This window comes from Saccopteryx leptura, chromosome 1 (genome assembly GCF_036850995.1).
Source record: "Saccopteryx leptura isolate mSacLep1 chromosome 1, mSacLep1_pri_phased_curated, whole genome shotgun sequence".
Lineage (NCBI taxonomy): Eukaryota > Metazoa > Chordata > Mammalia > Chiroptera > Emballonuridae > Saccopteryx > Saccopteryx leptura.
Genome location: NC_089503.1, coordinates 368759731 through 368786858, shown reverse-complemented (window position 1 = coordinate 368786858; position 27128 = coordinate 368759731). Strand labels below are relative to the sequence as shown.

General features: G+C 42.7%; 1 pseudogene; it reads left to right on the top strand.

Moving 5' to 3' along the window:
* Window positions 1–293: 293 nt before the first annotated feature.
* LOC136388467 (PDZ and LIM domain protein 1-like) lies at window positions 294–12524 on the top strand (annotated as a pseudogene).
* The last annotated feature ends 14604 nt before the right edge of the window (window positions 12525–27128 follow it).

Sequence of the window (27128 nt, the reverse complement as noted above, 5' to 3'; positions counted from 1 at the left end):
TAGAGTATATTATCTTCCAAAGAAAATTAGTGTCCTTATCTTATGGACATCTGTGCCTGTGAGATAGGCAGCTGCCTTGAAGTCATGCTTCTTTCTGATCACAGCACCTTTCCTTTTCTAAATCGCATCTGCTCTGAAGGTTGGTTTCCCTTTGTTACCCTGGAGGTTGGTGTCACCCTGTCTGCTCAGAGACAGACGGCGTGTTGTGTGGGCGGGGCAGGATGTGAGTAATGAAGAAGAGAGAGATGATGAAGAGGAATGCCCTGAATTGAAGAAATTACACTGCAAGAGGCATGACGTCCTGGCTGAGAGCTGGACCCACATACGTTTTCCGTCCCGTCCCGGTAACAGACTGCCTGGGTGACCTGCTCCCCACATCTGCCTCCTCCCTCATTCCCCAGAAGGAGCTGAGGAAGGATGTTAGGCGGGGCGAGGTGAGCCAGAGGAAGCGCTGGGCCAGCCGCAGCAGTCCTCAGACCCCTGTCATTGGTCAGAGGAGGGGGCAGGGAAGGCGCCTGACTGCTGACCGGCAGGAGGCAGCCCAGGAACGAAGCTTCAACATCACCTTGCACAGACCATTCTAGAATCAAGCCATAGTTGGCGGGGGGCCCCTGCTTTCCCACCTGGACCATCGCAGTGTGTTTTTACCTCGTTGTTATTTCTATGGAGCCTTGTGGAGTTCTTTGATTTCTGGAATATGTTATTTATTCCAGACAGAGCTCCAAAGTGGGGGTCCAGCTGGCAGAAGTCAGCTTGGCTGGGAAACCAGTTCTGCTTTGCCTCAGCCCTGGTTCCAACACTTCAGAGGTGAAATGTAAATACGTGCAGCGGGGGAAGGACAACATGGGAGGGCAGGCCGGAGTTGAGAGTGCCCCCTCTTGGCCCGGAAAGCAATCAGAATTGTCCCTAGGACTCCATAAGCCCTGGACGCGTCCACTGTGCCCACCAGGGACTCAGTGCTGGCTGCCTTTCCTTTGTTTTCACTAAGCCTTACGAGAAGCAGGCAAGGCAGGTATGCTCCCCCACTGGACGGGTGTTGGAACGGAGGTTTAAAGATGTTGTGCAGCCTCCTAAAAGTAAGCGAGCCAGGAAGCATCTGTGGGATTCGAACCCAGGTAAGTGTGACACCAAGGCCCCACACTTCCCACTCGATTACACTTCTCTTCGTCTGGGAGAAGAAATAAAAGATGGGCAAAGCCTACCCCAAGTTTGGCATCATTCAAATGACCTTTTCTTCCTACCTCTTTCCCTGCCTGCTCAAATATGTCATAAAGACAGCCAGGCCACCTTTCGAGGAAGAGTCTTCTTCCTAATCAGCCCCTGCCATCTTGATCACACAATAGGAAGAAATCAGTGGGTCTCTCTCTAGTCTGGTGGTTCTCAAACACTGGCTGCACCAGAATCACCCGAAGAACAGGCTACGACATACATTTCTGGCCCCACCTTCAGATGTGGTGGACTGGGAGCTGTCGTTTTTCCTCTGCAAGGTCAACCTACAAGTTCTTACACCCTGGAATCCAGCTTTCTCCTTTAAAATCTATAAGAATCAGAAAACTTTCCCACTTTACTAATTTGTCAAGCCAAACAATCTCACAATCTCAATGCCTATCGCCTGGAAAATGACTCAATAAAATGTAGTATAGTCACATAATAAAAAAAAAAAAAAACTATCAAACAATAAAAATTAATAAACTACAGCTGTCAATCACTGTAAACAAAGTTTACAGATATCATCTGAAGTAAAAATGCCAAGTCACAGAAGAATGCGTATGATACCGTTATATTTTTTAAAATGAGCAATATATTAGTTAGGAATATATGTATAAATGGTAAAACTATTTTAAAAGACCATTTAAATTATATTTCTAAGAGGAACTCAGAATTATAGTTACCTCTGAGAAAGCCTCACGGTATTACTAAAGTTCTTTTTCTAAGTAGATAGTTGTCTGTGGATATTGGTTTTATCATTATGTGTCACAATGTACATTATACATATATTCTTCTATACATGCATCACACCTGAATAAAAAATTATGACTTTTAATTTATTTTAAAAATTAAAATGTACAATATTCAAAGAATATAAACCAAAACAATCAATTTCTTTTGGAAGAGGGAAGGAGAGAGAATTGAAGAGGGACTTTCATTCTCCGTATCCTACCACTCTATATCCTGTAGTTCTTCACCATGTTCCTATTTGGAAAAAGAATAAGGATCAAAGAAAGAAAATGAAACAAAGTCATGCAATTCAAAATAGAAATTCTGTGTGTTTTTCACAAATCCTGTGAAACGATGTTCTGGGCAAGACAAGCTGCTGGGGTTTGATTCCTGCTAACGCTGGTCCTCTTGTGTTGCAGGCTCGGCCCAGCGGTGCTTGGAATGGACCGAGGAGTCCTCACACTGGAGGCCGCCTGCAGCCACCTCCCCACGGAGCTGCCTCCTGCTCTGGCTGGTCAAACGGAACCAAGTCCGTCTTCCTGAGAGGTTTGGTCCCCTTCAACCAGCTACAGCAGGGTTGGCAATGCCTAGCCCTTGAGGAACAGAAGAGAGCCGCGTGTGGCTGAAACTGCATACTAACCTTTAAGATCATCACTCTGATTTTATCATTTACTCTCACACTCTCAGGGAGGAAGAAAAGAGGAGCCTTGGGTTCAAAAGTGTACAAGATGTTCACTCTCAACACACGGAGCTCTGTGGCTTCACACTCACAACCAGACACGCTCACGCACTCTTGACACACAGAGTCGATTAAGATTTTTAGGATGGGATTTTTGCCAGCTCGGGGCCAGCCAGGGTAAGAACACGAGATCTCAAAGACAGGACTCCTGCTCACAAGGGGCTTGAGTCTAAGTAAAGAGACTGGATGTACGAATATGGCACAATTCGAGGGAATTGCAAGTCAGAGCATGGCTAGTTCCTAGACATAACACTTCTTACATAGCACACCAATAGGCCTGGCACATTGTGTACCATCACGGCTTTACTGACCCTGTCAGCCCAAGATACCTATTCACTAAGCAATAGACACTGCTCACAAAAAGTAGAGGGTATTTCAAAATGAATATGAGGCGATAAAAAAAAAGCATTTGATCTTTTTTTTTTTTTTCTGAAGCTGGAAACGGGGAGAGACAGTCAGACAGACTCCCGCATGCGCTCGACCGGGATCCACCCGGCACGCCCACCAGGGGCGACGCTCTGCCCACCAGGGGGCGATGCTCTGCCCCTCCGGGGCGTCGCTCTGCTGCAACCAGAGCCACTCTAGCGCCTGGTGCAGAGGCCAAGGAGCCATCCCCAGGGCCCCGGCCATCTTTGCTCCAATGGAGCCCCGGCTGCGGGAGGGGAAGAGAGAGACAGAGAGGAAGGAGGGGGGGGTGGAGAAGTAAATGGGCGCTTCTCCTATGTGCCCTGGCCGGGAATTGAACCCGGGTCCCCCGCACGCCAGGCCGATGCTCTACCGCTGAGCCAACCGGCCAGGGCCTGATCTTTTTTTTATTAAACAAGAACATCAGAAAAGCAAATGGCAAGTCAAAGATAGTTGTTCAATTATGCAAATGAGATGCAAAACCAACTTTTATTTCATTGATGAAAATGCGCTGTACAAAAGGCTGAAAGTATTGGAGTATCTGCACGTTCCCTGATCCCCTCGTTTTTGTGAACTGTACATGGGACTCAGTTTCCTGATATGTAGAATGATGACAGTAATCCTTGCACCTAGCGCTTATGCTTTTGTGTGGAATGAAATGAGAATACATGGGAAAGGAGTTAAAAAGCTCTCAGTAACGGTTACCTATTATGAAGGGAGAATTTTCACCTAACGTTCCAATTTCTCTTTCAAAATTTTTTTTTTATCTTTGACAGTATACCTAGGAGTGTGCTCAAAATGTAGCTAGTGCTCACTAACAGGTGCTGTTTGCCTTCCAAGAGCACCTGTGTTCACATGCTGGACTCTGATGTCACTGTGGTCTCCTGATGCCTGAGGCGACAAGTCCACACACAGAGAGTGGGGTGCTTGCCCACACGTGCCTTGGAGGCAGGGAGACCTGGGTTTGGATCCTGTCCTCATTTGCTAGTTCTGATACATCCTCAGTTCACATTGTACAGACTTTGATTTCCTTATCTGTACAATAAGAACAACACATAAAGTTGATTTGAAGATCTAAAAAGATAACGTATGTGAAGAGCTAAATATAAGCTCTCAAGAAATGGTAGCTATCGTTACTGTATTGCTACTGGACTTGCGAATACCTTAAGACCAAGGTTATATCCACGGGCACCAGAAAAATAGAAGACCAGATCTTTAAAAAATATAAAATAAATAAATAACCAAACCTCACGATAGGGTATTTCTGTACTCCAACGACTAATTCTACTAGCATGCATTCATCCTTGTATGTGTTGCTAGTATATAATAAATGTTATTTAAAAAACCATGCTTCATACATGAGACTGCCAGTATCAGCTTAAGGAAATATCCTGCCCAGAAAGCCTTCATTTGTGAGCACTGTTGAAATGCTGGTCTGTGACCACATGTCCTCTCGAGTCCGTGGAGGCCACAGAACGTATAACCCCAAAGCGTGGAGTTCAGACATAGGCCCTGGATGGAGCCTGCCTGTCTAGGATCAAACCCCGGCCACCAGGAGCCCACTAGCTCTGCCATTTGGGAAAGTTGCTTGCCCTTTTTGAATCTGAATTTCCATATATGTAGAATGAGGATATTAATCATAGTATCTACCTCATAGGGTTTTCCTGAGGATGAAATAAAAATGCATTGTAAAGTGCTAAAATGGGGGCTGGGTACATAACAAGCTTTTAAGAGGTTTTGTCTTTGACAATGTACTTGAAATATTTTGAAAACTAAATTGGGGTTCAATAAAACTGTATTTAATAAATGCTCACCTTTATTTATTTATTTTTTGTTTGTTTGTCTGAACACAAACTACGGGTTCAAGTATTTGGGCTTATCTCTTTCCATACAGTGCACTGGTGCCAGCCCGCAGTGAGAGGGGCAGGGGGCTGGCCTGCCTCTCCCTGCCTCCCTGGTTGGACAGTGTGATGAAACTTCCCAGAGAGCTAGATATACGCCCTGGGGGTAGAGGCGGGATGTGGATGCCTCACACAGCACAGAAACAGAGCCTTCAAGCAGACACCTGGGAGAACAGAAGGGTTAGATCAGGGGTACCCAAACTTTTTACACAGGAGGCCAGTTCACTGTCCCTCAGACCATTGGAGGGCCGGACTATAAAAAAAAAACTATGAACAAATCCCTATGCACACTGTACATATCTTATTTTAAAGTAAAAAAACAAAACAAGAACAAATACAATATTTAAAATAAAGAACAAGTAAATTTAAATCAACAAACTGACCAGTATTTCAATGGGAACTATGGGCCTGCTTTTGGCTAATGAGATGGTCAATGTGCTCCTCTCACTGACCACCAATGAGAGAGGTGCCTTTTCCGGAAGCGCGGTGGGGGGCCGAATAAATGGCCTCAGGGGGCCGTAGTTTGGGGACCCCTGGATTAGATGATGTGAAAATAATTGTGGTGGTCAAAGACTAGACGTACTTCACAAGGAGGAATGTTTTCCATCTGGGAGAGCAGGGCTCATGTAGGTAAAGGTTAGATTAACAGCAGCAGGAGCACATAGTAGGAAGCTAAAGGAAAGGTCACTTTCACATTTGGGATTTTAGAGCTAAAGTACCTGATGAAATGGGTCAGACCATATAAGTCTACAATCAAACAGTATCTTCCTCTATGTTAGGAAAAAGCCTACACACAGCTTGACTTGGAAGGCACCTAGCCACTCAACTGGGTACTGTGGAAGCAACTTTGTATCTGTGGCGGGTCACAAAACCTGGGTAAACCTTATCATCCAAATTCCCCCGCCCTTGCCCTTGAACTCTCTGTCTTGCTGAGGGCCACAGGACGTAAGCAGTTCTAGCCACAGCCTGTATCCAAACTTGAGATACCGTACTGGTCCTGCACGCTCAAGTTTCTGTTTGATTTTCATTGCCCAGAAGAGGATCCAATGTATCCCTGTTCCCGCTCGTCACTAAAAAGAAAGGCAGAAAGAACCCTTCAGAAAATGCGTGTGTTCTGGTAAGTTTGAATGATCTTGATATCTCTGTCCGAAAGTCCCGTAAGACCAAGCTCAACATTTTCGTAAGGGATCAAGTTCAACCAGAGAGTCGGGCACTCTGCCCAAGGGCTGCTCTTGCTCATCCTGCCACCGCCCCTTTTCAGGGCAGAAATCTAGGTTAGGCCACCCAGCGGGGCATGTGGTTTTGCTATTGCTGCTGTGTCCCCTCGGGTGTGTTCCTGTATCATCATCATTCCTGTGCCAGGAAGAGCAGCGCATGACATCAGAGTGGTCACAAACAACAATGCTGTGTCATCTTCAAAATGGATTCCACCCCCCTATCTGGGGAACATTGTCCCGTAAGAGGGAGAATGAGCGCTGAGGGCATTCTTCCTGGAAGGAGTTAATGGGAAAGAGTCTTGCAGAAATTAGACTCTTAATTTTTTCCTTGGCCCTTATTTCCCGTGTCCTTTCTTGGAAAGGAGGTGTAATTGACAGATAACATTGTATTACTTTCAGCTACACAACATGATTCAGAAATTTGTATACCCTGCAAAATGACCACCACAGTAAGTCCAGTTGACATACCCCACCATACATAGTTTCAACTTTATTTTTCTTGTGATGAGAACATTTGAGATTTATTCCCTTGGCAACCTTTCAATATGTGACATTTTTCCTGTCAAGGTTTAACATTTATATTTTGTCCTAAAACAATTATGCCCGTATTCTTTTCTTAGTTCTACGTCTAAACTGATTCAATGTTCATCAATAAACTTTTCTAGACGCAGGAATTCAGAACAAACAAGAAAAGCCCATTAGAGAAATTAACCAAAGGTTTTCTTTTTGATGATAATTTCCAGTGCTGACGAGACTGTTGGGACACAGGCACCTCACACACTGCTACAGGGAGTGAATATTGGTACATACTCTCTAGACTGTAACTTATCAACACCCATTCATTGAGGATGCTATTATTTCCTCTGCAACAAATTCTCTCTTCCTCTATTAACCACTCAGGCCCTCTGCCTTGGCCATTCCTCTTTAAATTCTTTCTCCACTTAAAAGTTTTCCTCTCGGCCTAGCGTGCGGAGGACCCGGGTTCGATTCCCGGCCAGGGCACACAGGAGAAGCGCCCATTTGCTTCTCCACCCCTCCGCCGCGCTTTCCTCTCTGTCTCTCTCTTCCCCTCCCGCAGCCAAGGCTCCATTGGAGCAAAGATGGCCCGGGCGCTGGGGATGGCTCTGTGGCCTCTGCCTCAGGCGCTAGAGTGGCTCTGGTCGCAACATGGCGACGCCCAGGATGGGCAGAGCATCGCCCCCTGGTGGGCAGAGCGTCGCCCCTGGTGGGCGTGCCGGGTAGATCCCGGTCGGGCGCATGCGGGAGTCTGTCTGACTGTCTCTCCCTGTTTCCAGCTTCAGAAAAATGAAAAGAAAAAAAAAAAAAAAAAAAAAAAAAAAAAGTTTTCCTCCACTCCCGGCCCTGGCCGGTTGGCTCAGCGGTAGAGCGTCGGCCTGGCGTGCGGGGGACCCGGGTTCGATTCCCGGCCAGGGCACATAGGAGAGGCGCCCATTTGCTTCTCCACCCTCCCCCCTCCTTCCTCTCTGTCTCTCTCTTCCCCTCCTGCAGCCGAGGCTCCATTGGAGCAAAGATGGCCCGGGCGCTGGGGATGGCTCCTTGGCCTCTGCCCCAGGCGCTAGAGTGGCTCTGGTCACGGCAGAGCGACGCCCCGGAGGGGCAGAGCATCGCCCCCTGGTGGGCAGAGCGTCGCCCCTGGTGGGCGTGCCGGGTGGATCCCGGTCGGGCGCATGCGGGAGTCTGTCTGACTGTCTCCCCTTTCCAGCTTCAGAAAAAATACAAAAAAAAAAAAAAAAAGTTTTCCTCCACTCCCTTTGCCAGTTTTCACAAGTACCTCTACTGACCACACACTACTAGAGGATCTAAGCGTAAGCGATCCTAGCGAGCTCTTTTGTGGAAATGTGGACCTGTGGTCTATAAAATCAGGGATAAGTTTCCTTGGAGAGCTAAAATGGAAGTTGTGAAGCTCCACCACTAGCCCTAGAGTTTCTGGAAAGTGTTCGGTAATAGAGAAGAATGAACCAGTTACGTAAAAAGAAACCAAAAAGAGAAGAAATACAGAGTCCTGGAGGCATTTAAGTATTGGAATCCACTTATTCCCAATGCCCAGTTTTATAGCCTGTTTCTCTGAGTCATATTTATGCTATCAAATACATACTTTTTTGAGTTAGAGTTTGTTCTAAAGATATAAGTGACAAAAGCAAAATATTATTATATGTTTCAGTTTTGTTTAAAAAAATATATCTATGTATATGTTGAGAAAAATATGGAAGAATCTAGAACAAAGGTCAATAGTAAATCTTGGGAAAAGTTCTCAGAAATTTCTAAAATTTTGCCCCATGAGCATACATTAGAGTAGTCCCCCAATCATTTGCTGTTTTGCTTTCCACAATTTGTGAAACACCATCAACCACAGACCAAAAGTATTAAATAGAAAATCCCAGAAATAAACAATTCATAAGTTTTAAATTGCACTGAGTAACATGAAACCTCTCTCCATCCCAGTCCATCCACCTCAGGATGTGAGCCGTCCCTCTGTCCAGCGTATCCATGATGAATACACCACCTTCCTGTTAGTCTCAGTTACCAGGTCGATTGTGTTGGTATCACAGTGCTTGTGGTTAAGTGATTCTTATTTTACTTAATAACGCCCCAAAAGTGCAAGAGTAGTGATGCTAGCAATTTAGATATGCCAAAGGACAGCAAGCCATAAAGTGCTTCCCTTAGATGGAAAAGTAGATACGTATAGGAAAAAACCACCTAGGGTAGGCGGAGTTCAGTGCTGTCCATGGCTTCAGGCCTCCACCAGGGGCTTGCGATGTGTCTGCCTCAGATAAAAGGAGACTACTACGGTACTTGTATCACTCAAAGTAAGCAGCAGAGATTTTTAAGCTATTTTTCTCAAAACTACACAGGTACAAAGCTTAATTTTTAAAAAGCTTTTAAAGAAAATTAGTAGTCCTCTGCCCCATCCCCAATCTCCACTCCCCAGTGGTATCCACATTTAGAACAATAAAAACGTTTAGGAGAGAACAGAGGCCACAACTGGAAATGGAGTTTGGGGACCTACTGTGAGTCAGGTCAGGTCATCCTTGCTCTAAACATGACCATGACTTAGGGTAACAGCCTGACGGCTGCTTGAAAGCCAGTCTGAGTCTTCACACTGACTGCAACAGCACCTCCCCCACCCTTCCGTCCTGTCCTGTCAGGTCCCCTCCGGTCTTGTGGAGAGCCCCTGAATCCCTGCAGGTGGAGGGTGGGTGGGGCCACAGCAGAGGCCGCTCTACTCATTGGCCAGTGTGAACCCTGCTCAATCCATCTTCTGTCCCGGGGAACAAGCTTTATACACAGCCTGGACAGAACCCTACTGCTGCAAACTCTCCTTTATGTCCACATAAATCCCCCAACTGTTATGTAAGCCCATTTCCGCTTGAGATTTTCTCTGAAGAGACCAATAATAGCCGCATTTTCTTCTTCTCACCCTCCCCTAAAAAATATATTTTTTCTGTTCTTTTTTCATAGGAGGTCAAATAAGTGGGTCCCATGTACTTATGGAGTTTTCAACTTACATATCAGGAATTCATGCTCTCTTCAAAGAAAAACATGTTATTGTAAAATAATTTTGTCAAAGACTAAAAAAAGGAAAATGTATTGTTATAAGTAAAAAGTGCACTCCCTGACTGGTGGTGGCGTAGTGGATAGTGTTGACCTGAGACGCTGAGGTCCAAGGTTCACAATCCTGAGGTCGCTGGCTTGAGCACTGGATCATCAACATGACCCCATTATCACTGGCTTGAGCTCAAGGTCCCTGGTTCCAGCAAGAGGTCACAAGCTTGGCCGGACCCTTCCCCCCTTCAAGGCACATATGAGAAAGCGATCAATGAACAACTGAAATAACGCAATTACAAGTTGATGCTTCTCACCTCTCTCCCTTCCTCCCTCTCTCTAAAAATTAAAATAAAAAATGAAAAAATAAAAGGGCACTTATGGAACCGCATGCACAGAACACAGAAACACGTGTATGCACACCCCACACTTAGCCGTTTGGGCAAAGCTGTTTTGACCTCAGTGATGGTTGGCTATCCGTATCTGCTTCATGGCTCTTTGGAAACGAATCATTAAACAGTCAACATTTTCTCCCTACCAAGTTTTAGGTCACAGCTGCTTCTACCCAATAGGGTGTGTATTTATCATATCTTTAAAATATGACAGAGATTTTTTGTCCATGGAAAGAACCTCAGAAGAAGACTGTTTTGTATTTGGAATAGGATGCAGATTTACAGGCAAAACTTTTACTTTAACACCTTTTAAAACTTTTTCTTTGGAGGGGATTTCATTCAACAAAAGCAGAAAAGAAATAAAGCAAATCGTCATGCATTCTTAGTCTTAACGGTCCCAGTGATTTTTGACTACCAAAACTGCATTACTGATTATGGGCATATTTATATCTCCTTTTATTTTATGTTGTATTACCTCGGTTACGCTACAGCTTGGTTGCTTATAGGATATCCATTCTCTGGAAGTTTTGGTCCTGAATAGTAGATTTTATTTCAAATGCTGAATCTGTGCCCATTCCCAACACAGAGCCTAGAGCATGATAGATGTCCAGTAACTACTGAAGGAATATCACTGTCCTTGCACAAAGGAACATGCTACATTGAAAACTACCCAGTTTAATTCTTTAGTGTTTGGGCTTCTGAATATTCATTGGCTTGTAAATTTTTCCATTTACTGATTTCCCCCATTTTATAGATTAAAAACTAGAGCCAAGAAAATGACATTGTTCCAATGTGTTACGGAAATTCAGTCAAAGAAAAATTAGACCCTACACTTTCCTAATGGCTCTGTCAGCTCTCCAACAATCAATTTTCTGAAAGCTAATCCATTAATTGATCAATGCACCACATTTTCTTGTTTCTTTTTAAGTACTCGGTTTGGGGTGGCCTACTTCCATACCTGCGTTTTAAGGAAGGTTAAATTTGCCCCTTGTCCCAGCTCCTGCTGCTGTAGTTGGACGTTGAGTGATACAGGGAGGCAGAAGATGGGTTGCTGATGGTTTATTCATAAAAAGAAGACCATAAGGAAATCTTTATTTTCAAGAGTATATTAATGATTCTTCCCGAATATTATTTTTTCTTCTTTAGATCATAGAATTTACCATTTACTAAATATTACTTTGGTTAGCCAAGAATTATGGACAAACACCTTGTATTTTTGAGAAATTTATTTTAGTCATCTGAATGATCAAATATATGTTTTATTAGTCACTATATTGCATGCATCAAACAGTGTTCTGTGGCACGCACTGCGCTGGGGCCCTGGGGCCCAGAAGAATGAGTGCACAGAAAACTATGAAGACCCTGGACCCCAGAGAGGCCACTCCCAAAGCAAGGCTGCTATAGCTGACTCGTGTATTGGAGATGTAATTGCAGCCAGCCGTGGGCAAAACACCGGCAATACAATCACTTGGGGGCTCAGAACAAAATCAAGGGTTGTTTAGACAGCATGGCTCTCATGGCAGCCAGACCTGAATGTAAAGTCTAGTCTCTTCTAGTGACAGAGAAAGGGAAATGTCTCCCGTCCAAGATGGATTTAGCCGCTGAGCCGCGAGAGGAAATGCCCACAAGGCAGGGCCGCGCCCTTCACGGCCTCCAGCTCTGCCCTCCAGCTCCACCCCAGGGCCATCCCAAAACAGGGCAACCACCCCTCCAGCCTCTGCTTCTCTGAAAACATCTCCAACTTCAGCTGCACCTTGGAGTCAAAGACAACAGCCAGTGGCCCGCGGAGAATGGAAGAGCCTGAGGGCACGCTCAGTCTCCAGGTGGACTTGTCATCAACAGAGTCTGAAGTTTACAGGACGCTTCAGGAGAAACAGAAGTTAAACGAGCCCCCTGAACAGTCCACTACATTCCTGTTTCTGGAGGAAACCCTGGGATCTGAAGAGGAAAGGTTCCCAGCAAGCCCTTGGAGTTCGGAAGTGTTCAGATTCTGGTCACCAAAGTGGCTGCATGGATTGGAAATGCCCAGAAGTTGCCCACATGGGACAGATGTGGCACTGGCGCTGTCGGTGTGCTTGTGGAGCTGCGCCACCATCACCTCCACCCTGAGGGCTATGTGTGCACCGACGATGGCACAAACCTGAAGCCGAAGGGACACTTCTTTGTGGAAGGTCAAGTCTACTGTGAAAAGCCCACCCAGGAACATGTCATCCCCCCCAAAGGCTACGACGTGGTCACTGTGTTCCCCAAGCGCACCCGCAGATCTGCACCCAACACTGTCCTCCAGCCAACCGCCGTGGCAACTTGTTCTCAATGCTCAGGCTTCTCAGAAGCTCTTGCTTACTTTGGGTTTAGCCCTGCTCGTTAAACGTGTGTCGCCCGCCTTTGCTAACTGACTCACGCTGCTCTGATGATCATAATAATAAGTGCGAGGTTGTTCTGTGCAAGGTCCCCTTGCCAGCATCGCTGTGTCTTCTATTCACCTCAATTTATCTCTGCGGCAAATGGACACTAGCCAAATGTGAACCTAACTGAATTTAATATGTCTGCCATTGATTTTGTTTTACTCAATAAATTTATAGACTCCGGAAAGAAAAATTATCATTGATTAACTCAAAGAAAGCCTCTATCTCTCTCTCCCTCTTTCATTTTATTCTTACTTCCTCTTCACAGCTTCCCCCACCCCATCCCAGGCAAGCATTAAAATGAGCTTAATGTGCATCTTTTGGCTCATATGTTTTCTTGCAGAATGAACATTTGTGCACGTGTATTTTCAACTTCACCTAATGATCCTGTGTTATCACACTCATTCCCTTTATTATTACTCCATTCACTCAGAACTCTGTTACAAGGGCCATCCACATTATTACAAGCTCAGCCTGATCATTGTTTCTGACTTGTGGTAGCCACGCTCCACATTTCAGTCCCTCTGCCAGTGATGGGCATCAGGTCACAGCCAGCTCCTCTCTGTATCAATAAATATCCTGCCATAAATATTCTTGTACATGCTCTGCTACAGATCTGCTGGGAATTTCTTTGGGTTATGTACCCAGGGGTGGAAATTCTGAGTCACCAGGTACAGTCATATCTGCTTTCCCAAGACTTGCCAGGACCCACTTCAGCCTTCACTTCTTCTAGAAGAACATGAGGGTTCATATACCCCACTCCAAGTGTTTTACAAATCTAATGTGTTTTCATTAGCACATCTCGTTTTCTTTACAACAACTCTCTTTAGGCTTGCTAACATTTCAATTTCTTTATTTTATTGTTGAATGTATATTATAATATACTTGTTTATTATAAATATTAGTTATTTAGATTTGCAACACTTCTTTTATACTTTGTGAAGCACTTTGCTGAATCTATTATCTATTTGTCAGTGTTCCCATGGTATCCCCTACTGGTCAGTGTTCCCATGGTAACCCCTACTGAATTCCACAATTCACACACACCACCACCAGCCTCTTTTTTTTTTTCTTTTTTTTTTTTTACAGAGGCAGAGATAGACAGGGACAGACAGACAGGAACGGAGAGAGATGAGAAGCATCAATCATCAGTTTCTCGTTGCGCGTTGCGACTTCTTAGTTGTTCATTGATTGCTTTCTCACATGTGCCTTGACCGCGGGCCTTCAGCAGACTGAGTAACCCCCTGCTGGAGCCAGGGACCTTGGGTCCAACCTGGTGAGCTCTTTGCTCAAGCCAGATGAGCCCACGCTCAAGTTGGCGACCTCGGGGTCTCGAACCTGGGTCCTTCCGCATCCCAGTCCGACACTCTATCCGCTGCGCCACCACCTGGTCAGGCACCCGCCTCTTTTTGTTTTATGCTTTGAGATTTTGTTTAAGAAGTATTTCTCCATCCTAGGTATCAAGGATGATGTCCTCTATCTTCTTCTGTTAACTTCAAAGCTTTCTTTTCAGCATTTATATCTTTAATCTACTTGAAGTCTACCTCCAGGTAGGAATTCAATTTTATTTCTTTCTAGAAAATAAGTTAGTTGTCTCTACACCATCTTTTTTTGTTTGCCCTTTGAAGCTATTTTTTCCGATGTAGATGGGACTGTCTCTAAGTTCTATTATCTGTTTCATTAGTTTACTTTTCTGTTTTGCATCAGTACGACACTACACTAACTATGATTATAGAATTCTAATAGATCATTTTTATACCATTCAGCTTTAATAAAGTATAATTGACATAAAATATTGCGTAAGTTTAAGGTGCACAACATGATGATTTGATGTATGTATATATTGTGAAATTATTATCACAGTAAGGTTAGTTAACATATCCATCACCTATCACAGCACGCGCATGCGGGGGGTGTGTGTGTATGTGTGTGTGTGTGGTGAGACCATTTAAGATTTACTGTATTGGTGGAGGAGGGTATAGGGGTGAGAATTGGTGATGGATGAAGGTTTGACTTGGGGGAGTGAACACACATTACAGTGTACAGATGATTATGGGATTGGGCACCTGAAAGCTGTATAATTTTGTTAACCAGTGTCACACCAATAAATTCAATAAAAAGGAAGAATAAATAAAAACAAAAAAAGATTTACTCTAGTTAGCAACTTTCAAGTATATGATATAGTATTGTTAACAATAGTCACCACGCTGTACATTAGATTCTCAGAACCTATGTATAACTGAAAAAATTGTACCATTTAAGCAACACCTTGTTGTTCCCTCCAATGCCCACCCCAAACAACCACTAAACGCCCAGTTACTATGAGTTCAAACTGGTAGTACCTAATATCTAGTAAGGCAAGATACCTCTCTTGATTTTTAGGTTGGCTTAACCAGCTGTTAACAATTATTCTTTCATTAATGTTTGACCAATATAATTGGTTCCTAGAAAAATAAGAAACTCAAGTGTAATTTCACTTAGAATTACATTAAATGTATAGGTTGATGGGGAGAAGTGCTCTCTATATCAATGGTCCTCAACCCCCAGGCCGCGGACTGGTACCAGTCCATGGGCCATTTGGTACCGATCCACAGAGAAAGAATAAATAATTTACATTATTTTCATTTTATTTATATTTAAGTCTTAACGATGTTTTATTTTTTTTAAATGACCAGATTCCCTCTGTTACATCCGTCTAAGACTCACTCTTGACACTTGTCTCAGTCACGTGATACATTTATCCGTCCCACCCTAAAGGCCAGTCCGTGAAAATATTTTCTGACATTAAACCAGTCCATGGCCCCCAAAAGGTTGGGGACCACTGCTCTATATGAGATCAGCCATTTAGTTCAAGAGAAAGAATGAATCCCCACTCATCAAAATCATTCTTTATGGCTTTTATTGAGCTTAAATTTTCTCGTCAGAGAACACTGCTCAGATAAGACATTGGATAATTTTATCACAATTCCAAATGGTATCTTATTTTAAAATGGATTTTGCAGTTGGTTATTGCTGATGTTGAGAAATGTTGTTGCTATTTTTTTCTTCTTTTTAATGTTTATCTTATCTCTTGCCACCTGGCTGAACACCTTTTTTTTTCTAATAGTTGGTCTGATTCTGTCAGTACTTATGAAGGAAACAATCATATTATCCAGTGGTGCGATTCAGCCAGTTCACACCGGTTCAGTAGAACCGATGCCTAATATTTTGAGTTCGGAGAATCATTTGTTAAAATGGCGCTTGTAATCAGGGTTCTCTCTCATGTGGGCACCTGGGCAGCCGCCCAATGTGGAAATCACAAATTTAAATTTTTTATTCTTTTTTAACATTTATCTATGCAACAGTGTATTCTAAGCACCCACAGTAATGTTCATTCCATCCATAGATAAAAAAATTTGACAGAACTATGCTTATACTGTCTATTTATTCATTTCACAAAACTCATTATACTTTTCATGAAATACTACATTTTAGCTCCCTCATGTTTGTTACTTCAGTAAAGAAACATACAACATAAAGAGAAAAAGTGCCCAACAACCAGGGGGTGACAACTTGTATTGTTTTTTGTCAGGTATTATTTAATATTTTTTCATTAATATTTTAAATCTCTTTCTTATAACACACTCTAATTTTGTGCACCTCTTTCATTGTTCTTATTTAAGCATTAAATGCATGAAATAATAAACTACCTTTCGGTATATCATTTTTTTATACTTAAAACGGTCACTAGGGCAGAGAAGCGGCTGTTAAGTTATTTGAGTCCCACCACTGATATCACCCGCAAATCATCAGAGCCTCATCTCCTCCCTGCCAATCCCGCTTCCACTCGCCTCCACCTCTCTCTGCTCTCCGGGAGCTCTAACGCCCCGTTTGATCGCAGAGCTGGAGGTTTCTTTGCCTTATTCCTGCCCTGGAAAGAAATGCACCAGAGTTTTTCCATGAGGTGCTGTTTGCTGCTGGGTTTTGGTATATAACTTCTACCAAACTGAAACATAAGTCAGTGTATTATAAGTTGTTTTTAAAGTGATAAGTAGTTGATGAAATCTACCAAATGCCTTTTCTGCACCTATTAAAATAATCAGATGATTTTGCTCTTTTGCTCTGTTAATGTGGTAAATTATATTGATAAATTTTTTAAACGCTGAACTATCCTCACATTCCTTTTGAGGAGAAGTCTGCCTAATCATGATATATTATTATAGTTTTTTTACTCTTTGGATTTGCTTAGCTAATGTTTTACCCAGGATTATCGCATTCATATTCATAAATGAAAATGATAGTTGAATTCTATTTGTATTGTTCATACATGGTTTTAGAATCAAGATTACACTAGTCTCATAGAATGAACTGAATAACATTTGCTCTTTTTCTATTTTCTGGGCATTCTTTAAAGTGAGAATTAACTTTGCTTCAGTAATGTTCAACTATAAAGTCTTCTGGGCTTTCTGGTGGCCTTAGACTATCATTTCTATTTTGTTTAATGATTTTGTTCATCACAAACATGTTTATAAGAAAAATGTATTCATAAGAAGAATTATTCCTTAGAGATTTTTGTAATTATATGGCATGTTGAAGATTAGTGAATTAGCCTGTTTCTTTTCTTGGATGTCTATTGAGTTTTTTGGTTTTTGTACATTTAACACCATTACTATTTTTAATGAAAACAATACTTCAAAGGTGGTTCTTTTTTTACTGTTGGGAACAGAGGTTCTGGTTGTACTGATGTAGTCATATGAGGTTGAGAGTGGGATTTGCCTACTGGATTTCAGTGAATTGGGGAACTTTTCACTGGGATGGTGTCCTGCCTCTTTGAAGAGATTCCTTTCAGCATATCATTATCTAACAACGAAATACAGATGACACCTAAAGCAACAGCAGAACGATTGAAATGTTCAGCTGTTTAGTCTGTTGAACTTGGTTGTATCTCCCCCTCGCCTTGGCTACCGGGGTGCCTCAGGCAGAGTTTCTGTCTGGCTGCAGTGACCATCATGTCCCACTTGCGGTCACATCCTTCACACACAGATTTCAGAGCACAGGCTCTGACTCTAGAACCTGTGAGTTTACCTAGCTCTCCAGTACCTGATAATCACATTTGATTTCACAGTCTCATCATCTGAAAATGGAGATCAAGACACCCATCTCACCACATTGTCGGGAAGATTACAGGAGACTTTGGATGAAATGAGAAGCTCCAAAGCAGAGGGGCGGGTGCAGGGCAGGCCCCTGGGCTCCCCCACTTCCTAATGAGTCACTCCCACACACCAGCCTCCCAGGGAGCACTGATTCCTGTCTCAGCAAAATACTATCAATTACTGCGTCATGGGCTTTTAGAGTCACTTATGGGGAGTCAGACCAGCACATGCTGGATGTGCTCAGTGGAGGGGAACAAGAGAGTGCTATAGCCATCCATAAACGATAAGCAGACACGCGTCCCTGCGGAGAGCCGTGGGCCCTCTGCTGGACAGTCCGTGAGTGCTCGCCTCAGCTCTTGCCCCAGAACGTTCATGGCTTCTCCTGACTTATCCTTATTTGTCCTCCTTCTTCTTCAAGCCGATGTAGGGGGAAGACTTGCTGGCTGAATCCACTCCTGCAGTCAGTTTGAAGCTTGACATCTCTGACTTGAGGGACTCAATGACATTCCTGCAAGTCACTGAAGGGGAAGGCCAGGTGGCGCCCTTGGGGGTGACACTCACACTCTCAGCCCCACCAGATGAGACTGTAACCTGTTAGCATGTGCAGGATTAAGGCAGCGGCCTCCCGGGGAGCCAGAGGGACACAAAGGGCAGGAAGCAGGGAGGGGTGGAGAGAAGCAAGACAAGAAAATAAAGCAACAAAGAGAAATATCTGAATTTTCACTGGATTTTTCTTTTCTAAATGTCTGCTTCTTCATAATTCCCCAAGTCAATGCCCCTGGAGATCTCTTTAAAATCCTTCTTCCCCATCAGTACCTCTGTGAATTAAATAAAAATAATGCCACATTGGTAGAGTTTGGGAGCTGGAGTTCGAGAGGAGTTATCACTTCTTATTTAGAAACGTCCCAACATGCAATGACTTATTTGGAAGATACACAATTCAGGAATACATTATTTGCTCTCAGTATTTAAAACAAAATCCTCTTCCTTTTCCCTGCATACTCTCTCCATCTTTTTTTCTTTTTCTTTTTCTTTTTTTATTGATCTTGAGAGAGAGAGAGAGAGAGGGAGGAGACAGTGAAAGCATCAACTTGTTTCATGACATTTGCTTTTCATACACGCCTTGGTGGGGCGGGGAGTGACTTTTGCTCAAGCCAGTGACCTTGAGCTCAAGCTAGGGACCTGTGGGCTCAAGCCAGAGACCTTGACATGATCCCATGCTCAAGCTGGCAAGCTTACTTGAGCTGGTGACCTCAGGGTTTCAAACCTGGGACCTCAGCATTCCAGGTCGAAGCTCTATCTACTGAGTCACCAGCAGTCCGCCTTTCCATCTTTCTTTCTTTACTCTTTTGCAACTCTTTTCATACTCTCATGTCTGGTACACCCGTCCTCACACACAAGTAAGTGGTGGTGAATAAAGCACGTTGACATGTTTAATGCAGAATGACTACAAGTGTTATTTGATGGTTGGAAAGCATGGGAGCAAAAGAAATGTCTATAACTCAAGAAGTTTATGTTTTTAAGAATTCCCTTTCTCTTCCCTTCTCCAAACTCTACTTCCCTACGCATGTGTATGTGTGTGTGTGCGTGCGCATGCGTGCAAGCCCAATCATGTGCGGTACCCACGGCCACAGGCAGAGATTTCCTTTGTTGTAGAGTGCAAGTGTTTTTATTTTGGCGTGTGTCCCTAACCACCGTGGCACATTCCAGTCTGAACAAGTCAAGGGGAACAGTGGGTCACTCGGTGGTTTTACTGAGTGTCCTTGCTCGGGAAAGGAGTAACACCCAGGAAAAGCCAGGGGGTGGGGTGGCATTTTTTCATTTCTCTAAGGTGCTCACAGTCGTTGCCTGCATAAGAGGATATGACAGGAGGAGGGTGGGAGGGGAGACAACAGCTGTAAGGGTCGTCACATACGCTGAACAGCCGAGTCCAGCAGTAACAGGAACATCACTATGAGCTGAGGCCACGGGGTAGGATTTCTCTGACCAGTCCTGCCTTGGAAAGCCGTGAAGAAAGGAACACTGAGCCAGTTCCCTCAGAGGGCGCCGCTATTCACTGCACCTGTGCTCCAAGGGCTATCGAACATATTAAGACCTCTACCTTCGGGCACTTCCTGGGGTGCAGAGACTCGACCCACGCTCTCAGGTGTGGTGACTGAATAAGTATTGTTTTTATTCATTTTAATGGGGTGACATAGATAAACCAGGGTACATAGGTTCAGAGAAAGCATCTCCCGGTTATTTTGACATTTGATTATGTTGCATACCCATCACCCAATTTGACTTTGGGTGATGGGTATGAATAAGTATTTTTAAAAACCATTGTGATGTGGCTTCTGGTATATTTCAATGAGAAGTGAAAAATGAGCCATGAACCTTTAGCTCTTTTTTTTGTTAAAAACCTTCCCACGTCACCTTTACTACATCCCTGTTCCACACGAGGTCAGAAGTCTAGTTGTGGAGGAAGTCAGGGGATAGGGTGAAATCTGAGGTCGACAGAGGCTTAGAAAGGGGTGAGTATGGCCATACATGTTTCAGAATGCTAAGCTAGAAGCGTCCACATAGGAATACATTGTAAAATGTATTGTATAATAAATATGTATTTTCCGATGGCTTTAGGCGACCCCTGTGTTTTGGTCGTTCGACCCCCGCCGGGGTCGCGACCCACAGGTTGAGAACCGCTGGAATAGAGTCTCCATCGCTTCTCTCCTGAAAAATCTATGGAATCCTGTCTCAGTGACTCTCCCCACCCACAACTGTTGGGCCCGGTTCTCTCCACCGAGTATTCCTGGGAATCCCCAGAAGAGTCTGGCCCTGTTGTTTCTAAATTTCCTTCTATGAGAAGACTACCACGTAGAAGAAATGAGGAGGTAGCAGGGGTAGGAGTGAGGGTTCCCAACCTCACCAACCAAGCACCCTTCTCTTGCTGACCCCAGGTATGTGAAACCACTAACACACTGGAAACTAATGAACCTGTTTAATCTCATGATTTTACAGGAGAGGAAAGGAAACCCAGAGACGGGAAATGTGACCAAAGTCAGACACGTGCTGATGTCATTCCTTTTTTGGAACAAAGACTTATTATTAAACAGGAGGTAATAGAACTAAAATCCATTCCCAAATCTCCCACTTCCAGTGTCTTCTCTCTTTCTGGCTGTTTATTGAAAAGCAGTGGTAAAAAGTGTAGGCACAGGAAGTGGGTCTCTTGGATCACAATTCTAGTCCTATCACTTATCAACAGTGTGATTTCAGTGAATTGTTCAACCTGTAGGGGTCTCAGTGGGATAAAATGAAGATAATAATGATATCTACCTCATAGAAAACTTATAAATATTAAATAAGATGTTCCATGTAAAGCACTTAAAATAGGTCCTAGTTTTTAATACATTCTCAGGAAGTATTGATTATTACTCTTATAATCTGGAGAAAGATGACCTAAGGTATTCATTTATAATAAATGCTAGTTTTGTCAAGAATCACTCAATTTGATCTCATGCTAGAGGAAAACACAGTAAAAATACTGGATCCACTTTGCTGAACAAATGAGAAAATGTACACAGCAGAAACTCCTTTTAGAAGGTTTCTGCTATTCCTCCAGTCTGCCACCAGATGACAGCAGTTGATAAAAGGCCACATAGTTCAGGAAACCAATTGAACGCTTCTTCTTCCTGCAAGGTCAAAGAGAGCATCATTCAACAGCCTTCATTGAACCCCATACCTTTGTAAAGCCCCTTTCAGGAGTATGGCAATTTCCTTTCCTCTCTAGGACTTCTAAAATGCATGCTGACAAGGTTTTAAGTGTAGAACACACTCTAATGTATGTAATTACTCGTCATTTGAGGAAGCAATGCCAAAATATTTAGAAATTATAGGATTTACATTAAACCAGATTTTCACAGTGAATAAGCTATGTCCAAGCTAACAGAAGCAGTTGTTCACAAAATAAGATCCGAAGCATCTTTTAAAAAGCGCAGATTTCAGTCCTATTTCACTTTTGATTGAAGCATTGAAGAGTCAGTGGTAGTCTGTGTAGAACCGACATCTGTATGAATCTGATTAAACCTGAAGCACTGACTTGCCCAGTTCCTTCCTACCTAAATTATAATGGAGAGTGAGCCAGAAGGAGCCAGAAGGATTGCTTTGGAGGGTTAGTATAAAGAAGTAAAATGTAGCCTCCTGAGTACTTTGGACCAGAAATGAGGACTTCTACTCTGACAGGTTCAAGGCTCTGCTGAAGGGACCATTCATGGATACCTACTCCAGATGGCCCGCCGACAGTATGATCACAGAGCCAGACAAGTTGGGTTCCAATTCAGGTTCTGCCGTCTGCTATCTGGCCGTCTCTGAGGAATATATTTCACCTCCCTAAGCCTTAATCACCTGATTTATGAAACGGGAATGTAGCAGCTTCCTCACAAACATATCACTGAGAAGTGTGTGAACTGTAATTAGTGAGCGCTCAGGAAATGTTAGCTACCATTTCACAAATCTTTTACGCCAGGCTCTGAGGGTGCAATGGAGAATAAGGTAGAGGTGCACCAGCCTGGGTCAGACACAGACAAGAAATAAACACATATTGAGTGATAAGGGCTATAAAGGGAGAGAGTAGGGCACCGTAAGAACCCGCAGCCACTAAGCCAGTCAGAGAAGTAAAGGAAGGGTTCTCCTGGAGACGTGAACTCTATCCTGGAAACCACAGGATCATATATAATATATATCATTGTCCAGGTGGAGTGTCCACAGCAGAGAGAATAGAACCTACTAAGTCCTGAATTTCAGAGATTGCCTTTAGCTTGTAATTAATAATAATAATAATAATAATAATAGCTAACACTTTCTGAGAGCTTAGGATGTGCTGTGTATATACATACCTTACATGGATAAATGCCTTTACTCTTCATAATAACCCACATAAAGTATAATTGCAATCCTCATTTTACAGATGAGAAGAGTGAGGCGTAAAAAGATTAGGTCACGTGCTCAAGGTCAAATATCCAGGAAGTGGCAGAGCCAGAGCATGCATCCTGAATCTTGACTTTAAAGGAGTTACGGGGCTCTTGTCCAGAAAGAACCAATTATAATGGAGTTTTCTCTAAAGTAAATTGGGAGAGATCTCAAAAAGGCACACAAGCTAAAAAAACAAAAAAACCAAACAGATCTCCAACCCCATTAAACAGCACTTAAAAATCAATATCAACTCCCTGACGTCCTCAGGTCTGAGAACGAACAAGGGATTGTCCAGACAGAATCCCAGGACATCTACACATCAGACTAGCCCCAAAGGAAATGACAAGAGCCCTCTCTCATCACAAAGACCTCCTACATTGAGTTCTTTAAAACTATACTATCCCATATCATAGCCACCAGCTAAGTGAGCACCAAAATGTGGACACTGGCACTGAGGAACTGAATCTTAAATTTTAATTAATTAAGATTTAAATTTAAAAATCAAAGCGATATAAAATATTTGTTAAACACAAATTTAGTGTTTGCAGAGCTACATTTTTCTTTAACCACTGCATCACATAAAACATTATATTGTTGCCTGGCCTGTGGTGGTGCAGTGGATAGAGCACTGACCTGGAACGCTGAGGTTGCTGGTTCGAAACCCTGGGCTTGCCCGGTCAAAGCACACACGACAAGCAACCAATGAACAGCTACAATGAAGCAACTACTTCTCATCTCCCCACTCTTTTCTCTCTGTAAAATCAATAAATAAAATCTTAATAAATAAATGAAGCATTCATGCCTTTAAGAAAAAAGACATTTACTGCAGTATACGTGCTGGCACATCCTGTCTTTTCTTGCATCTTATCAATGATTGTTTTATGTTATTGCATGCTAAAATAATGTTTTAGATATATTGGTTAAATAAGTATACTATTAAAATTCATTTCACCTGTTTTCTTTTTAATGTTATTAAAAATTTTTTAATTATATATGTGGTTCACATGATAGCACTATTTCCCAGGGCTGACCTAAAGGAACCTGGAGGTTACATTCAGAGAGTCATCATGTTACCATCAGGGAAGAGTCTGAGATGGAGAATTTGGTCCCTTACACACACTACTTAGTGCTGTGCCCTTGTGCTTTGAATGTGTGACTTCCTTGAGCTTGAACTAGAAAAAGACACAAAAAATTGGCTTAAATTTTTTAACACAAGTGATTAAACCCATGTGTGGCAATGAGAAAAGCGCTGAATGGGGACTCAGACAGCAGGAAGCTCATAAATTAAGCTTGACTTTAACCAAATTCTTTCATCTCACACCTGCTTCCTCACTCTGGGCAGGCTAGATGCTTCTTCCTAAGAGCAGTTGGCACTGTAGAGTCATGATTAAATCAAGTTATCAGGATCCATTCTGCTCCCCATCAGAGAACAGACTGTCCATGCTCACAGAGTCAGCAAGGTCACATCAGAAATGAGCCCTTGGTGATGGAAAGGAAGAGAATGGACAGAGTGTGGGAGAACCCACACGGGCCCCTCACCTACAGAGAGGACAAGCCTGCAGTGGCTGTTCACATACCCTCTCCCCACCACTTCCAATTTTATGACCACGCACAGATATCTACTGGGAAGTCAAACACCCACTAAAAGATGATACTAATGTATTTAGTGTATATATACTGACCACAGGCACATGATAGATGGTGGGGATACAATATTAGTAAAACGAAAAGAAATGTATTGCACAGATAGTTATTTAATTTAGTACAAAGTATAAAGAAGAAACACTGGATATAAAGAAGGCTCAGAATAGAACCACATACCTTGTGTAGGTAATATATCTGACATGCCTGGTAAGCCAATGTAGCTTAGTGATGAAGAAATCAGACGGTATGTGCAGACAGTTGGCTTCAATGCCCAACTGTATAGCCTACTAAAGGTGTGACTCTGTGCCGGGGTCCAGCCCCGGGGGGGATCCAGGGGTCCCACAGGAAGAGACGGCGTCGGCGAAATCGAGTGAGAGAGCCGAATTCTTTTCTTTCTCTTTATTCTCCGGTTAGCATTTACTGCCAGGCATCTCTGCTCAATGCTAGTATAGCTCCCTTTTTATACACGCACACCGAGTTACAATCACATGGTGTTAATTATTACTTTTGTTTCACTATGTTTTCATGTTTCCAGATAACAGTTCATTTACATCTATGAGTCACAAACCAGGTAGCAAATCATTCAAAATACAAAATAACTTGAATAGCGATAACAACATCAGTAAAAGCTTTTAGAGTATTAGTTCTAAAAGGCTTGCCTCTAAAGAAATTAACATAACATTAAGAATAGCTTTCACCCAAAGATATGCAGAGTGGACTTGCAAGATAGCCCAGCAGCAACACAAGACATTCCATGGATTTCCCTACATTTTTAAATCTCATGAGAACATCTCATTGAGAAAGCCTAGCAATTGCCTTTAGTCAAAATACAATTCTCTTAGTAAAACATTCTTTTCTTGCTGACTATGCTCTCATCCTAGGCCACACAATGGGCCATCCTACTATACCTACCTAAGATACTATTGTCTAATCAAATATTACTTATTTATTATATTTAAACACTAGTTAAGTTTTGACTCTATTCTTCTCAGAATATACCACTATTTGCAGATCAAAGAAGAAAGGAATGTTTCTCTACTTATCACATGAAAAGGCTAGGGAAGATAAATGTTAAGTGAAGGCCTAAGGGTGCTCTGAGCACAGCCACTGCTTCCTAACCATTCACAAGTCACAAACTATTCTTTTTAACATGATTAAGAAGGAATTCTCCTACAAACTTAACCCTTTATGAAGGATATCATAGCCAGCCTCTTATGTCTATGAGCCCAGTTCAAGGGGCTTACAGGCTTTTCTGTGGAACTCACACCCTCTGTCTCATTTCCAAAGAAATCACTATGAATCTACAGGGAAAGCACGGTACTATTATCCCTGTGCCATAATTAATAGCACACACCCAGAAAAAAAAGGGGGATATAAGGCCAGATTAATTTAAAAAGTCAAAGGGGAAGTATCGTGCCTTTCCTTGCGGTGACTTTGTCAACCCGCAGCTGTTGGTCTTTACTGCGGTGACTCTATCTTCTTTTGCTGTGACTTTGTCAACCAGCAGTTGTGGATCTTCTTCTGCTGTGACCTAGTTAGCCAGCATTAGTGGATCGGCTCCCGACATCTCCCCCTTTTTTATTATTTAAATAAAGCTTTTGTATTTTCACCGCTATTTCCCTGTGATTGTTGTTTAAAAGTCGGAACATGACTGGAAGGACAAGAAGAGTGATAATTGCCACAGCTATTATTATGCCTATATCAGTAGCCAGAGAGGTCAGGCCATGCATAGAAAACATACTTTTAATGTTTTCAACAAATTGATCAGCTACTTCTGAGGCAGAGACTAAAGAGCCTGAATGTCCTAAATTTTGTATCTGCTGATGTAATTTCTTCAAATCTAAACTAATATCACTATTATTCTATACATCTAACAAATGATTTTGTATATTATTCCATGCTATGATAGACTGATTGTATTCTAAAGGAGTCACACATATCCACCTGAATTCTGCATGGCATCTAAGAGTCATCCTAGCCTTCATAGCTAACAGCTCATTACCTATGTGAATAAAAGCCTCCTCTAAAGCATTCACTTTCATTTCTAACTTTCTATCTAGAGTCTCCTGTACTGCTAATGCAAAAGATATATTACAAGATAAACTATCTACATGATTTGCAGTGTGAACTGATTGAGCTAAAGCAGTGGTGGAAGCAGCTACAGATCCTATAATAGCAATAAGAGCAGTAATTCCCAAAATCAATTCGGCAACAAATCGCTTTCCTCGATGGTGAGCAAGCGCTTCAGAAACAGCCTGTAGTGCATGCAACCCTGGGTCATCATACCAAGGCTGAGACAGACTAACAGGTAACATCACATAAGGTGGCTGCCGCAAAATAAACATAACTTGAGCTTTGGTGTCATAAGATAGACAGTTTGTTAAAACACAGCGAGAGCAGGAAATGCTAAATATAGAATTATAAGTACTAACAGAAAGATTACTGTCTATTGTAGCAATCAAGAGTACATAAGGAGCCTGTACACAAGCCTGAACAAAAATATTCTGAGCAGGATAAGGGTAAGGCCTAACTAAATATGCTGGTGCAGCAGCTGCAATTAGCTGCCAAAGCTTTGTTTGATACCTGGTGGTTAATTCATCCTGATAAGTCAGCTGTGCAGGTATCCATCCAGCAGACTGCCAACGTGTGACGATTTTATTTAAAGGATTATATTTATCTGACCAACTGTAATCGTCTTTCATTTTCTGCACTAATTTTCTATAATCATATTCAGAATAAGGACTAGACCAATCTTGTACAGTGAAATTAACAGCATATGCAGTATAATTCATATAATTGTAATATGCACATTCTTGCCATGGGGGAAAACCAAATCTATTCTCC